Here is a 13954-nt window from a genome sequence, read left to right on the forward strand (position 1 = left end):
TTTATGTGATCTGATAGTATAAGAAAAAGAATCAATTTTTGCTACATTTCCAACTCTGTGGCTCCAATGGCTAGCACTGCTGGTAATAAATCTGTTTTCATAACTTTCATAAATTGGTGTTTTAATATTCTATCTTGATAACTATTTATCCTGTTTACAGGATATATAGTTATCACCCTGCTCTGTACTACACAAGCCACAGGCCTGACTACTTAATTAATTAATTATTCCTATCTGACTCTTTGCATAACTTAATTAATTTTCTGCTAGCTTAATTAATCCATTCTTCAGTGGCTTGTCTGCTGATCAGATTAATTGCTGAGCTAATTTTGAGTCACTTTACCTACTGGTCTGATTTTCCTCTATTAAAAGTATACTTAATTCATTTCTTAACCATGTAATTTGTGTAATTCATTTCTAAATGATTTCCCTGCTTCTCTGAGTTTTAACCCACCAAGCTGAACTTTAAACTAACTGGAATGTATAACAAATTAAAAAGCATCTATATATAGCTCTATGCACCCTATGCAGAATTTAGAAACAGAGAAAAAAATACTGTAAGGAGAACCTGGGTCGCGAAGAACCTTTTACTTTGCCAGCAATCAAGAGAAATGCCTGTACAGACTTAGCAGTCCTTGTACAAACACACTCTCCATCACTGTCTAACAAGTGTGGGCTGTATAGACTGAGATGTCAGCCTAGGTCTGAGGTTTTGAGTGAACCATTGCTTGTCTAGTTTACCCTCACTGCTAAGGTAGGATCGAGTTTACTTCATTAAATAGCAACATATCCCATTTGTTTTTAAAAGCAGAAAGTAAGAAAAATCTGTAATATTTCTACAAAGCCTGTCTTCGTAATACAGCAGCACTGCATTTTGACATCTTTCTTTAATATCCAACCTACATTTTCTGCAAATTAGGTTGACAACTTCTTGTTTTTTCGATATTGGCAGTAGAGCAAACATGATTATCATCCTCTTTCTGCTGGCATTTTACATGGCATACTGCTTTTGGTATTCACACTCAGCTGTCTCTTTTCCAAGACTAAAGGACTGCAGAAGCTTTAATCTTTCTTTACAGGCATAATTTCTAATCTTTTAGCATTCTTTCTTACTTTTTTTGTATCCTTTCCAGCTTTCTGTTATCATTCATAGCATTTGTTCTGTAAAGTTTGTTACTCCAGCCAAGGCCTTACCAATATTAAATATATAATAGAACAAGTACTTTCAGAATGAAAGTTATCCTTCTCAAAAATGCATCATACTACCACGGTTATTTTCTGATCCAGTATAATCCCCTGAATGTACTATGCCAAGCTAATTATTTCACTTTTTTTTATTCCCTTTTGTACATCCTCCATCAGTATTTGTTAGTAACACATTGATAGTTTTTCCACTGCTTGCCTTTACTGGATTTTGTGTGACTTCAAACAACCTCTTCAGCATGTTGGAGAATTTTGATAATATTCTCCAGATTTCTTGTACTCTCACAGATTTTATAGCCCTCTTCCTCTTTTGTGGTGCAGGTCATTAAGGAAAATGCTAATGCATCAAAAAAAGGCCTTTACGGGATGTCACGTGCAGTGAACTCAGAGGTCAGTGACAAATAATTAAAAAAATATTCTTTGACTATCAATTTCAAACATACACCTACTTATTTTCTAATAAGGCTATTACATAGAATTTATTAGAGGTATAAATTTATTATATATACTTCTTTTCTCTTTATCAGCTATAGTAGTTAATTTGGTCCAAGGAAGAAAACGGACCTCTCTACAGGATATTTTCTTACAACTCCTGTTTGTTATATATTAAAAATATATATTCAAGTTATCTGTACACTCATTCCATCTGAGTGTTTTCCAAAAAAACTTTCCCACATAGTTTTTTGGATTGCTTAGATTCTCCTCCCAACCCACTACATGATTTTTGAAAGAAAAATGCTACAGGTTGCCTTCTCTCAAATCCCCCTTCCATATGTTCATTTTGGCTAGTTTCTTTAATACTTTAGGGTAAAAGCTATAAAACCAGTTTACATTTGCACAGAAACATGGACTCAATGTAATTTATAAAGGAAGAGGCATCCAAAAGTCATCTTGTCCAAATGTCTACTGAAAAGAGATCCAAATAGTTCAGGCCTTTCTTACGGTCTTGTCCAGTCAAGGTTTGATTATCTGCAAAGGCAGCATGTTCTGGTATGGATCACTCTCAAACTGACAATGTTTTTCTAAAATCAAATGACATTTTCCATGTTGGAGTATGCATAGAATACTTCTTATCCTTTCATTATGCACTTGATAAAAATCTGGCTTACCCATTTCTGCATTCCCATGAGCTAACTATAGATAGCAATAAAGTCTTCTGTCTTTGACTCTCCTCCAGGCTAAACAGGACCAGCTTTTTCAGATTCTCCTCCTGTGCTACGTGTGCTTCAGTGGCCATCACTGAATTCACCAAATATGTCAAAGTCTTTCTTGTAGTGAGGAGCCCCAGTCTGGGCACAGTACTGGTGCCACAGCACTGAGTGAAGATGAATAATCAAATAATCCCTTAATCACTTTCCTCAAGCTGCTGGCTGCATTTTTTTTCTTTTTTTTCCCCCTAAGACAGATCTGCATGTGATTAACTTTTTTAGCCTTAAGGTCATACTGCTCTCTCTATTTTTGCTTTGATCCTGTTCTCCCCTTTGATAAGATTTAGTTACCTGGATAAAAATGATCTTTTCATATTTTTCCTCACAGTATTTCATCAATAACATTCACTAAAGTGGAGCTGCTTGTGCCTTATTAACATTATTTAGAAGTAAGGTGTAATAAACTGCTCTATCTACTATTGATCACTACAGTCCCACTCTCAAATTCCATTTCTAATTCAAAATTCCTTAAGTAATAAACTTTCGTGCCCTGAAGACAAGCATGTTCATAACTCAGAAGAGAAGAAAGAGAATGTTACTTGGCTCTGAAGACATAATTCAAGTATTCTTCATACCTATTCAAGTTCTAAGCACCAAGGTGTGGGGAATGCTGAGAACTCTGACTGATGAGTTCCAAGATTTTAAGATTTTGCTTTCCTTTTTTTCTCCCAAATGGCTGACTGCATTAGTTATTGACTTCTAATTTTAAAAGTACATAATTAATTGTTTTATTCATCCATTTCCTAATTAGCTTGCCAATTGATCTTGACACATTCTGAAATGTCAGCTGTATTATGTATCTTATCACAGTCTTTATCCTTGATTTACATTTAAGAAGGAGCTATTATGTATCTTTTCTGAGTACCTCTTATCTTCAGTGGGCCTATTTAATTTTTCCTTTTTTTCTTTAATTTTTTTTTTTTTTTCAGTTCTGCAAATGTAACTTTTCCCTCTTTATTGTTCTACCGGGTAATATTTGCTAAAATATTGTCCATTACCATTTTTTTCTCATGCACCATTTTAAACTACTATCATGCCCTGATTAGTACCTCTCTAGGTCTAATAAAATTAGTGTATAAGACTGACTCTCACTGAACAAGAGTAATCCTTTCTTACTCAGTCTCATGTGCTTCTTGATAGGATCTTTCAAACAATCTCCTCATTGTTTTTCAGTTTTTTCTGTTTTTCAGTTTTCCAGGTCTGTTAACACTGAAAATATTTTAATACTCAAGTACTGTCACTGAAACCAAACTACACTCATCATTTCAGAAGAACTTCTCTGGTACACTCTTGTTAAACATGATAAAAAAATTAGTGGGATTGCTCTAGAAGTGTTGCCTTTTTTTTTGTTTTTTCCAAATAAATAAGGATCACAGAATCATAGAATGGTTTGAGATGGAAGTGATCTTCAAGTACATAGTTCAACCTGCCTGTCATGGGCAGGGACACCTCTCACTAGATCAGGATGCCGTTAATTACTACAACCTGGCCTTGAACAGTTCCAGGGAGGATGACAGAATCTTGCCTTGTTGATAACAAACACTTTAGTATGCAAATTATTACCACAGCAACACTTTCTTATCTGTTTTAAGGACAATTTGTGTTCAAGAAGTCCCAATTTTTTGGATATTTATCATGTGACAGGTTGTGCCTGGGATGTTGAAATCTGTTTTCTGCTGGGTGATATCATTTCTTACTCGCTTACCTGTCTTTAACTGTCCAGTGTATTTTTCTTTGTTCTATAGTTAGGTAACTTTTGAGACTCAGGTAATCTTTAACTTCCATTTCTGTGTAGCACACTAGGACATTGTGGAATACGACTTGATTTATCAGTGCTGTGCAGTGCAAGATGTAAGTAAGGATAACTGGTTTGCTCATTTCTTTCAAGAGTATGGACGATGTGCATATTGTAACCATATGTCACAGCAAATACATTTTGAAAATTCATCCAACAAGGGAACAAAAAAAGATTCATATTTTCAGATGAGGATATTAGATCTCAGGCTTTATATTTCTTATAAATATAAATCTTAATATTTCATATAAATTTTTGACCATTTCAATGTAATTATTTTCAACAAATAAAAGTTCTGCATGTGCTAAACTGATGTCTTTCAAAATTTGACATTACAGTATGTAATTCTTTATATTTTAATATAGAGGTAGCCGTGGAAAATCCTATAATAATGGAGTTGCTTTTCCTTAAAATGCAGTTCCTTTGCTGGATAAATGATCAATGTTTTTTTCTATCCCTGTAACAAGAACAAGAACAAGAACAAGAACAACAACAACAACAACAACAACAAATAGAGGCCTCATTTTCTTTCCTATTAAATTTCTAAGTGAATGAAGAGATTTCTGTTTTTATCAAGCAAAATATACTTCAGGTGCCTTTGTGGAAAATGCTTGAGTTCTTTTGTTGACTACAAGGTCTCAGGCAGTCCTTTTCATTCTGTATTTCTATTCAGATCCTGTAATGAGTTGCAACTGGCCAGATGTCACGTGTTGCCCATACATTTGATTTGCAGGATCAAAGCTGGATGAGAGACAGGTGGGAACAATTCGTCTATCTGATAGAAATTGCCAGTATTCCTCAATATTAGTCATATTCCTTTTGGGGTGGGTCTTTGAAAATTGCTGGGGAGGAATACCAAGCAGAGAAAAACAGATAAAATGACAGTGGCAGAAGCACTGGGGTATGAGAGCACATGTTCATATCATAGAATTCTATTAAATGAAAAGATGTACCAAAAAATAAAAAAAATCTAAAAGCCAATCCTCCCTCCCCTGTAATTTTTTACAATTTTCTGTGGAATGGTTTATTTAGTACAGAGACATGTAGATGTTTTATTCTATGTTAAATTATCTCCAGAGTAATAACTAGCACTTCCATAATGATTTTAAGTAGCTTACCTCATAAACATAAGAAATGAACAGGTAGAAACTACAAATGTTTTACATCAAAATGATATCTCAAGAGGTTTGTTTGCTATAATCAGACACAAATGTCTGTGCTGGTTTAAATCCACAGGTTTGAATTCTGTGGAGCAGCTGAATATAGACAGAGATTAATTTCCTTTTTCTGTGTTCTGTAACTGTGTTTGTATTTTTATGTCAAAACAGAGAATGGAAATTACAAGCAGTGAACGCTGAGTTTCTCCTTTCAGAAAAAGCAATATTTGTAACATATATAAACAATGAAATTTTTCTAAGCTACTTTTATCTAATTACCTGTTGAGACTGAGGTGCACAGCTAGCAAAGGTTATAAATTAATGATGATTACTGTTGCAAGCAGTTCTATGAGAAATCATTCATTGCTTTAAGAATAGAGTCATATCAACAGAGATAAAGCAAAAAGATTTGAATAGATTAGGAACACAAAAATATAGTTGAAATCATAAGAAAAATCAAGATAACCATAAGAGACCAATTGATTATTAATAAATTAAGTGCAATGTCATGCACCTGTGCTGAGGCAACCAACACTACCAATACAAACTGGGTGGATGAAAGGACTAGAGAGAAGCTCAGCTGAAAAAGACCTGGGGGCACTGGTGGGTGGGAAGCTGGACATGAGCCAGCCATGTGTCCTCACAGCCCAGAAAGCCAACTGCATCAGAAGAAGCATGGCCAGCAGGTGAGGGAGGTGATCCTGCCCTTCTGCTCTGTACTGTGATGTGTTACGTAATGTGTCCAGTGTGGTGTCCTCAGTACAGGAAAAATGAGAACCTATTGGAGTGCATCCATAGGAGGACCACAAAAAAGACCCTTGGATTGGAACACCTCTGCTATGAGGATAGGCTGAGAGAGCCGGGGCTGTTCAGCCTGGAGAATAGAAGGCTGTGAGGTAACTCGATAGTGACCATTCAGTATCTAATGGAGAACTGTGGGAAAGAAGGGAACGGATAAAATAAGGGGAAATGGCATCAGGCACAGGGGGGTAGACTTAGGTTTGATAAAAGGAAAAAATCTTTTACAATGAAGTTGGTGAGGCACTGGAACCGGTTACCTAGTGCTATGGTTGGTGCCCGTCCCTGGAGACTTTTAAGATGAGGCTGGATAAGGCCCTGGGCAACTTGATCAAGCTGTGGTGTCCCTGTTCATTGCAGGGGAGTTGGACTAAATGGCTCTCAAAGGTTCCCTCTAACTCTAAGGATTTTATAGTCCTATGATTCTAAATTAACCACAGTAAAAATAAATAAATAAATAAAAATCAACCAGATAAGATCCAAAAAACTTCCCTGACACCAATCTTGCAGCAATATATTACTATATATTACAGCTTGACTAATAATTCTTAATATTACAACAGAATCTAGAAACTTCAGAAAAGTTACTAGTGATGACGTTCTCTCCAGCTAATATTTATTATCTAGCCAAAGCTAGGAATAGGCATGGACATTCCCTCCAACTCATAAACCAATGGATAGACACATCAGTCTCTGGAGTTTAGGTCTCTCTACCTCTCTTCAAATCCAATTTCAGGATGATCTGCAAATGATGAGTTTAGGATTAATGTTTATATTTTAGACAAATTAAATTAAGAAAGAAAAATCTCACTCTGTTAGAATATGTGATCAGAGTGACAATCTAATCCTTAAGTGTTTGTAATCTAAATGAACAAGATGAAGAACTAATGAAAGAAGGAAATGTTATACTCCCTGTATACAAATTAGCAGCTGATTGAAAGCCACAGTTCTGCCCTGATGTGGCAGCTATTGTTATGTACTGTGCAACTACAGTCAAGCTGCTGACACTAGGATTGTGAAGGCATCTTAAGCTCACATTTCTCTATCACAAAACATGGTTAGGAACACACTTGAACAGCGCTCTGCTGTCATATAAGGATTATTACTAATATGCATGTGTATTTAGTGAGTGAAAGAGAATGTCGAGAGCTAAACAGAGTAGTTAAGCAGTTGATTTCCAATATTTATTTTGCCATTTCATATTAAAGACATTCAAAAGGGCTGTTTGGAGAGGGAAGCATACCCTCATTTACTATTGTTAGTCACAACCTTAAGGAGGGAATTATCAAAAAAGATAGCTGTAGACAATGTCATTATCTACACGTGAGAATGAGGACATAATAACACCTCAGATACGAGAGGACGTTGTTAAGATGTGTATAATGCATCTTAGGTTGGAGATCTTTGCTATGTTACATTCTACCCGACTCCTTATTTAACAACTACTTTCAAGGGCTGAGAGAGAAAATAACTCTAGGGCCTTGTGTTATCAGTACTCCTGCCATCTGATTTAGAGCTACCCTGGCTTATGTCAGTGTGTCACTACTGTTCCTGCACAGTGGAAGGCCCTAAGTAGGTGCAACTGATGCTGTGTTACAATGTGCTCCTCTGGCTGGTAGTATAAATCAGCATAGTTCCACTGATTTAAAGACTTCTATAGCATTTGGTATGGTATTAAGTGAAATTAAACTACCAAGCCTAACGGCTAAACCCATTACATCTTAGCACAGGCCACACTAGAGCTGAGAGCTTATAATGAGTAAGTACATGAGGATTTTTTCCAGGATGGAGGCAAAAAGAGGCTACTCACAGTGTGACCAGGCAGTGATTTCTTTCTGCAGAAGCTGAATGATGCAGTATGTTAGAAGAAACATGCAGCTGTTCAATTTCTGATGATTTTATATAATTTTAGAATGGGATGATTAAAGTATTATGCTTAGGACCATCATTACTATACTTCCTGTGGATTCTTACATTAAGGATAATTTTTTCCTTTCTGATAGAGAGGTTCACATTGTTAGAAACACGGGTGTGGGTTGGTTGCTTTTTTTTGTTTTTATTTTTTGTATGTCTTACAGCACAGTCTCAGAACTTAGAGACTGTTAGTAAATCAGTATTTCTTACTGTCTGTTTATTGTTCAAATGTTTTTCAGGTCAGGTTAATGTTGCATATTTACAAGATCTTGGAATGTTTAATAGGGTATTGACATTTATGCAACTGTAAGCCTTCAAAACTGTTTCTTTAGGTAGGAATAGATAGATAAGGAATAAATGATATATATTTTTAAGTCCTCTTTGGGAAGGCAAAGCATATTGTAGTAACAGACATTTTGACCTTTTTTACTGCCATTCTGTGATTCTTTCTTCTCTCTCTCCACTTATCTCTGCTTCTTAATGTCCCTGTCCTGCCACCAAAGAGTACAGTCCCTAAGGGGAGTTCCTGCCTCGGGTCACCAGTGAGACATAAGTGCCTATGACCAGAACCCAACAGTTTGTGATCTGTTCTACAAGGGTTAAAAATGCAGATTCCTTTGGCTTAAGCACTGCAATTTATAGAATCGTGAAATCTTCTGAGATAGAAGGAATCCTTAAAGGTCATCTAGTTCATCACCTCTGCAATGAACAGACGTATCTGCAGCTAGGTCATATTGCTCAGAGCCTCATCCAGCCTGATCATGAATGTCTTAAAGAAAAAGGCATCCACCACCTATCTGGGCAACTTGTGCCTGCACTTCACCACCCTTACTGTAAAAGAACTTCTTCCTTATATCCAATCTAAATCACCCGTCCTTTATTTTGAAACCATTTTCCCTTGTCCTGTCACAGTAGACCCTGATAAAGAATCTGTCCCCTTCTTTCCTGTAGCTCCCCGTTAGATATTGAAAGGCCGCTATTAGTTCTCCCTTCTCCAGGCTGCGCAGCCCCCGGCTCTTCCAGCCTGTCCTCACAGGGAAAACGTTCCATCTCTTCATCACTTTTGTGGCCTTCCTCTGGATGCACTCCAAAAGGTCCTCATCTTTCCTGTACTGAGGACTCCGCACCTGGACACATTACTCCACATGACATCTCACCAGAACAGAATAGAGGGACAGGATCGCCTCCCTCAGTCTGCTGGCCTAAAGTTCTGCTCAGCCTAAATTTCACTCTTCTGAAGTTCGGGGTCCTGACCTCACTCTTTGCCATGCCCACATTCCTAGAGATCACAAAATCAACACATAGATGTTGCAGCCTAGGCTGCCTCCAACCTTAACGCTTTTAATGACCTCCGCTGCAATGATGAGCAGCAGGTCCAGCAATGCTTCACCCCTGGTCGGTCTATCCAATATTTATGCCATTAATTGTATTATACCTAATGCAGTGGAGTCAGTGCACTTTTTTTTTTTTTTTTTTTTTTTTTTTTTTTTAATCCTTGAACCTTACTGCCAGAAATAAGGAAGGTTTACTTGGCAAAAAGTAACTCTCTAATGGCTTTGTTCTCCAGGATGTTTTTCAGTGTGTATTTTGGCCATATCTTTTATCAAGGAATCTGGTAATGTGGATCTTCCTCTGTCTCAGTGTCTCAGATCCTCTGTAGGACTAAAAATTGTTATCCAGCTCTTTTTACAGATGGACAAGTACTTCTGGACTATGCACAGCACACTGACATTGTTTTTGACACATTCATCTTCAAGATCTTTTTTCTTCTTATATTCCTTAAATATTTTTAATGCTACAATATTATTTAAATTTTACTTTTATTGTTATCTAGGTGGGTGCTCTGAAAGCAGTGCCTCCTGTTTTATTCTGCTGGCCTGTGATGTCAGCAGTGGATGTTGGTGGTATGACAGTAGAGTTTGAACCTTCCCATCAATATTCCATTACATTTTGTTTCCATGTGACAAATGGTAAGAGAGGGGCAGTCTGACAAAATGGTATTTGAAATGGAAATATGTATGAATCAAAGGTGTTATGAGAATCCTTTTTGGTATTTTTTTTGCTCAAAGCTTGCTTCCTGAAGTATTTCTTGTGATAAGATTCTGATTTATTGAGGAGGCAAGAGATGGGTGTTACCCGTGTGACAATCAAAATCTCTTTGGGGACATTTGAAAGCATCTTCCTCCAGAGCTACTTGCCTCTGGAAGAGAGTGCTCAGGAGTGTTTACTGGCGGAAGATCTGGCCTGTGACCAAATAACTCCAGCTTGGTATGGGAGAACTGGGGAATGATACGATTGTGTCCTGTGAAAAACAGGATGCAGGTGGGCATCCCTGCTCCCTGTTATCAGCTAGCAAGGCCCGAAAGATGGGAACAAAGGAGTTTCTGCTGAGATCCCAGACCTAGAAGCTGCCACTCCAAGGAGAGCTGACTCAACCACTTTGGATTTGAGCTGTCACTCCAAAGAGAGCTGACTCAGCCACTTCAGACTTATAAATAAGTTGGTACTATCATTGAAAAGTTGCCATCATCGCCGTGGTCATCATAAACAGAACAACCCCTGACGACCCAACACTACTGAAGATCAATGATGGAACTACGAACCACGCTGGATCCATGGTGGTACTATTTCCCTCTTGCTTCCTACAAAGACTCCTTGCTTCTTTCCTATCTTTTCTATCGCTCTTCTTCCCTTCCCCATTACCGTAATTCATAATAGTGTCCATCCTCCCCTTCCCCATCTTCCTGATTAAGGTTTGTAATAAGCTGGTTGGACCAACATTTGAACTGTTGATTATATATGTAACAAAGAACCTCCTCTCCCTCCCATAAATTGGAGCAAGACAGGTGTGTCATTGAATTCTCCCATGCGGAAAAAAATTCCATTTGCTGACATTCATTTGTGCTTACTGAGCATTTCTGGAGACCAAATAGTGGTTGTGAGTGCAGTGAGGAGGTGGATGGTACGTTTCAGCTGTGGTGACAGTGACTGGAAAGAAAAGCCACATTCTGGATGGCCATGAAGGTTTATTTGAGCATAGTATACAGGCTCTTATTCATCACTGGTAAAAATGCATAGATAATGGTGGTGACTAAATTGAAAAGTGGTGTTCTGTAGGTGAGAATTTATCAAATACTGTTGTTGTACTCTTGGTAGCTATTGTCATTTCGATGGAAATAAATAGGAGGAATTATTTTCAGAGCAGCCTAAGTAGTTGTAAAGAATCAGTAGTAAAATAACAACCCCAACATGAGTAGAAAGTCTACCGTTGGATTCAGGAGAGAGCGTTCAATGCTATTACTGCTATAGAAAGCTTGTTTTTCAAGAACAAGGCTGGAAGATTATGTTTGTGGAATGAACATGGAATAGAAAATAATTAGGAGATCTTTAGGCTTTACACTAAAATAACTTCAGCATACTACATTTAGGCCAAGTAGTCAGATGCTGATTTCTGTGAGCATCATCTCTATACAGATCCAGATTCCTTTAGAGAAAATGTTTTCTCTTGACTCTTATTAATATGGCAAATATTTTCCTTGAGGAAAGTATCACAGCAGAATGATATGAAAACCTAAATTCTATTCAGAGTTAAAACCATCAAATACTGAAAAAGCACATTTCTAAACAGTGTGTATAAAGTCTGCGTTAAATCAGTGAACAAGATCTAATAAATGCACCAATCTCATTAAACTGACTGAATTTATATTAATTTAAAGTAATGATCTTAATAATGATATGTTCATGTGTAGATTGAATATTTAGTCCAAACCTAAAATAAATATGATTTACACCCCTCTTAAAAGTTCATTCTGTTCACCAGAGGACTGCAGGCTACTCAGCTGTAGTGGATAATTGTATTCCAGGGGTTCTCAGATCCCAGAAAGATAAACATGTATTTTAATCAATTATAGACCAGTATACAAAGTAAACACTAATATCAAAAAGACAAACACCAGTAGAAATGCAAATATTTTCCTTTGGTTATCAGAGATGATTTTGTTTAAGAAACAATTCATGTTAAAACATAAAGCTGCTAGTTAATGAAGAGCTTTTTTTTTTTTTTTTATAGTTCATCCTACTATTAGAAAGTAATTTCTAACTTTTTGTGGATTTATAATAAATTTTATAATATTAAAACTTGCATACAGTATGCAAGAGGAATAATTTGAGAACTAGAGGCAAGAAACAATTTTCTTTTTATTAAAAGAGCAACAATGAATTTTTTGAAGAATAATAAGCATTTCTGAAACAAAAATAGTTTTCATAGCAATTTAAGTAATATTTTGCAAGAGGTACATTTTGCTCTGTAGTCAGGCAAAATTATATTCACTTTCTTTTTCTCACTTTTACTCTTCAACGTGTATTTTTCCATTATATACAAACATAAATATATTAGTTTAATGATTCATAGAATCAAATAATTGTTTGAGTTGGAAGAGACCCTTAAAGGTCATCTAGTCCAACTCCTGAAATGAACAGGGACATCTACAACTAGATCACATTGCTCAGAGCCTGATCCAGCCTGATCTTGCATGACTCCAAGGATAGGGCATACACCACCTGTAGGCAATCTGTTCCAGTGCCTTACCACCCTTGTTGTAAATAACTTATCCCTTATATCCAACCTAAATTTCCTCTCTTTTAGTTTGAAACTATTTCTGCTTGTCTTGTCACAGTAACTCCTGAATGCTCTGGCAGGAATTCTCCATAGACCACACTCTCTCTTGGGATTCAGTCGCTCTCATGTCTGCTTCACTAATAAAATAACTCCTATCACTTTGTACATCTGAGGAGGTGAGAGAGAAAATTGGAAAAGCAGATTAATTAAATTCAAACAGAGTAAGAGACATTGATTATTTCAGTCAGCCATCTACTCATCTCTGCATCTTTGTCAAAGCTTAGAATACTATGGGATATTTATTGAGAATTAGATAAAGAATTTAATATTGTCATTTAATGGCTTTCTTAAATCCAGATTTTTGTAGCTATGAATAATATACATTTTACCACCACTGTGAGTTACTTATAATCATAATATTTATTAAACTGACATTTCTACTGCAAGTTTTTTTTTAGCAAATTTTGACATTAATTGCATACAACATACCAGTGTAATTACATCATATGGGCCTTTATGAACCTTTTAGAGTGCATTACCTTTTTCTTTTTTTGTTCATTTCCTCCTCCTCTCTGTGGTTAGTCATGCCCCCTATATATAATCTTTCTCCTCTCAAGTCCTGTTTTTGTCACATCGCACATCAAATCCGTGGATTTGAAATTTGGTCCCTCTTATTTTCAGCCTCTTCACTATGGCCAGAATTTAACCCATCACTTCTATTACAAAAAGAGTTAAAAAGCACAGAAATTTAAAGCTTTAAAAGGCTAAGTTGAAATGTTATCTATAAACAAACAAACAAAACAACAACAATAACAACAAAAATAACACCACCACCAACAACAAAAAAACTAAACTAAAAAAGCCTGAAACAAAGCAAATATATAATATTTTAAGTTTTTTTATGTCTTTCATCTTGGTTTGGGCAAATGTGTAAAATATATGAGGGAGAAAATTTTTAAATAACAAAATATTGACATATCTTTGTTTCCCATTTTTATACTTTGATTCTCCCTAGGAAGTTCTATCTCCACAGATCACTGCCTTCAACTATTGTTCGCTGCTCAAAGGACTCTGCCTCACTGGGATATGTAAGAAAATGATAAATTAAAGTTTGTAGTGTCAGTTTGTTTCCTGAATAAAAGCCTATTGAACAAAGGGTAGTGCTACAAAGTGGATGAAAGCTAGAATTCTGAGTATGTGTGTGGATTGTGTAAGGTAAATGAAGCATAATACTGAATTTCAATATCACAGAGGTAGGTCA

At 36.3% G+C, this 13954-nt stretch overlaps 1 long non-coding RNA gene across 3 annotated transcripts; it reads left to right on the plus strand.

Annotated features, from left to right (window-relative positions):
* The first annotated feature begins 1521 nt into the window (after positions 1–1521).
* On the plus strand, positions 1522–13803 carry LOC122179250. 3 transcript variants are annotated; one of them, XR_006178607.1, is made up of 3 exons: positions 1522–1593; positions 4880–4962; positions 13709–13803. It is a non-coding gene; the product is annotated as an uncharacterized LOC122179250 (long non-coding RNA). The 3 variants fall into 3 exon arrangements; XR_006178608.1 differs by lacking the exon at positions 13709–13803 and adding an exon at positions 12752–12853; XR_006178609.1 differs by lacking the exon at positions 13709–13803 and adding an exon at positions 6124–6145.
* The last annotated feature ends 151 nt before the right edge of the window (positions 13804–13954 follow it).

This window comes from Lagopus leucura, unplaced genomic scaffold (assembly GCF_019238085.1).
Source record: "Lagopus leucura isolate 7727_CA_CO unplaced genomic scaffold, USGS_WTPT01 Super-Scaffold_100002, whole genome shotgun sequence".
NCBI classification, from domain to species: Eukaryota; Metazoa; Chordata; class Aves; order Galliformes; family Phasianidae; genus Lagopus; species Lagopus leucura.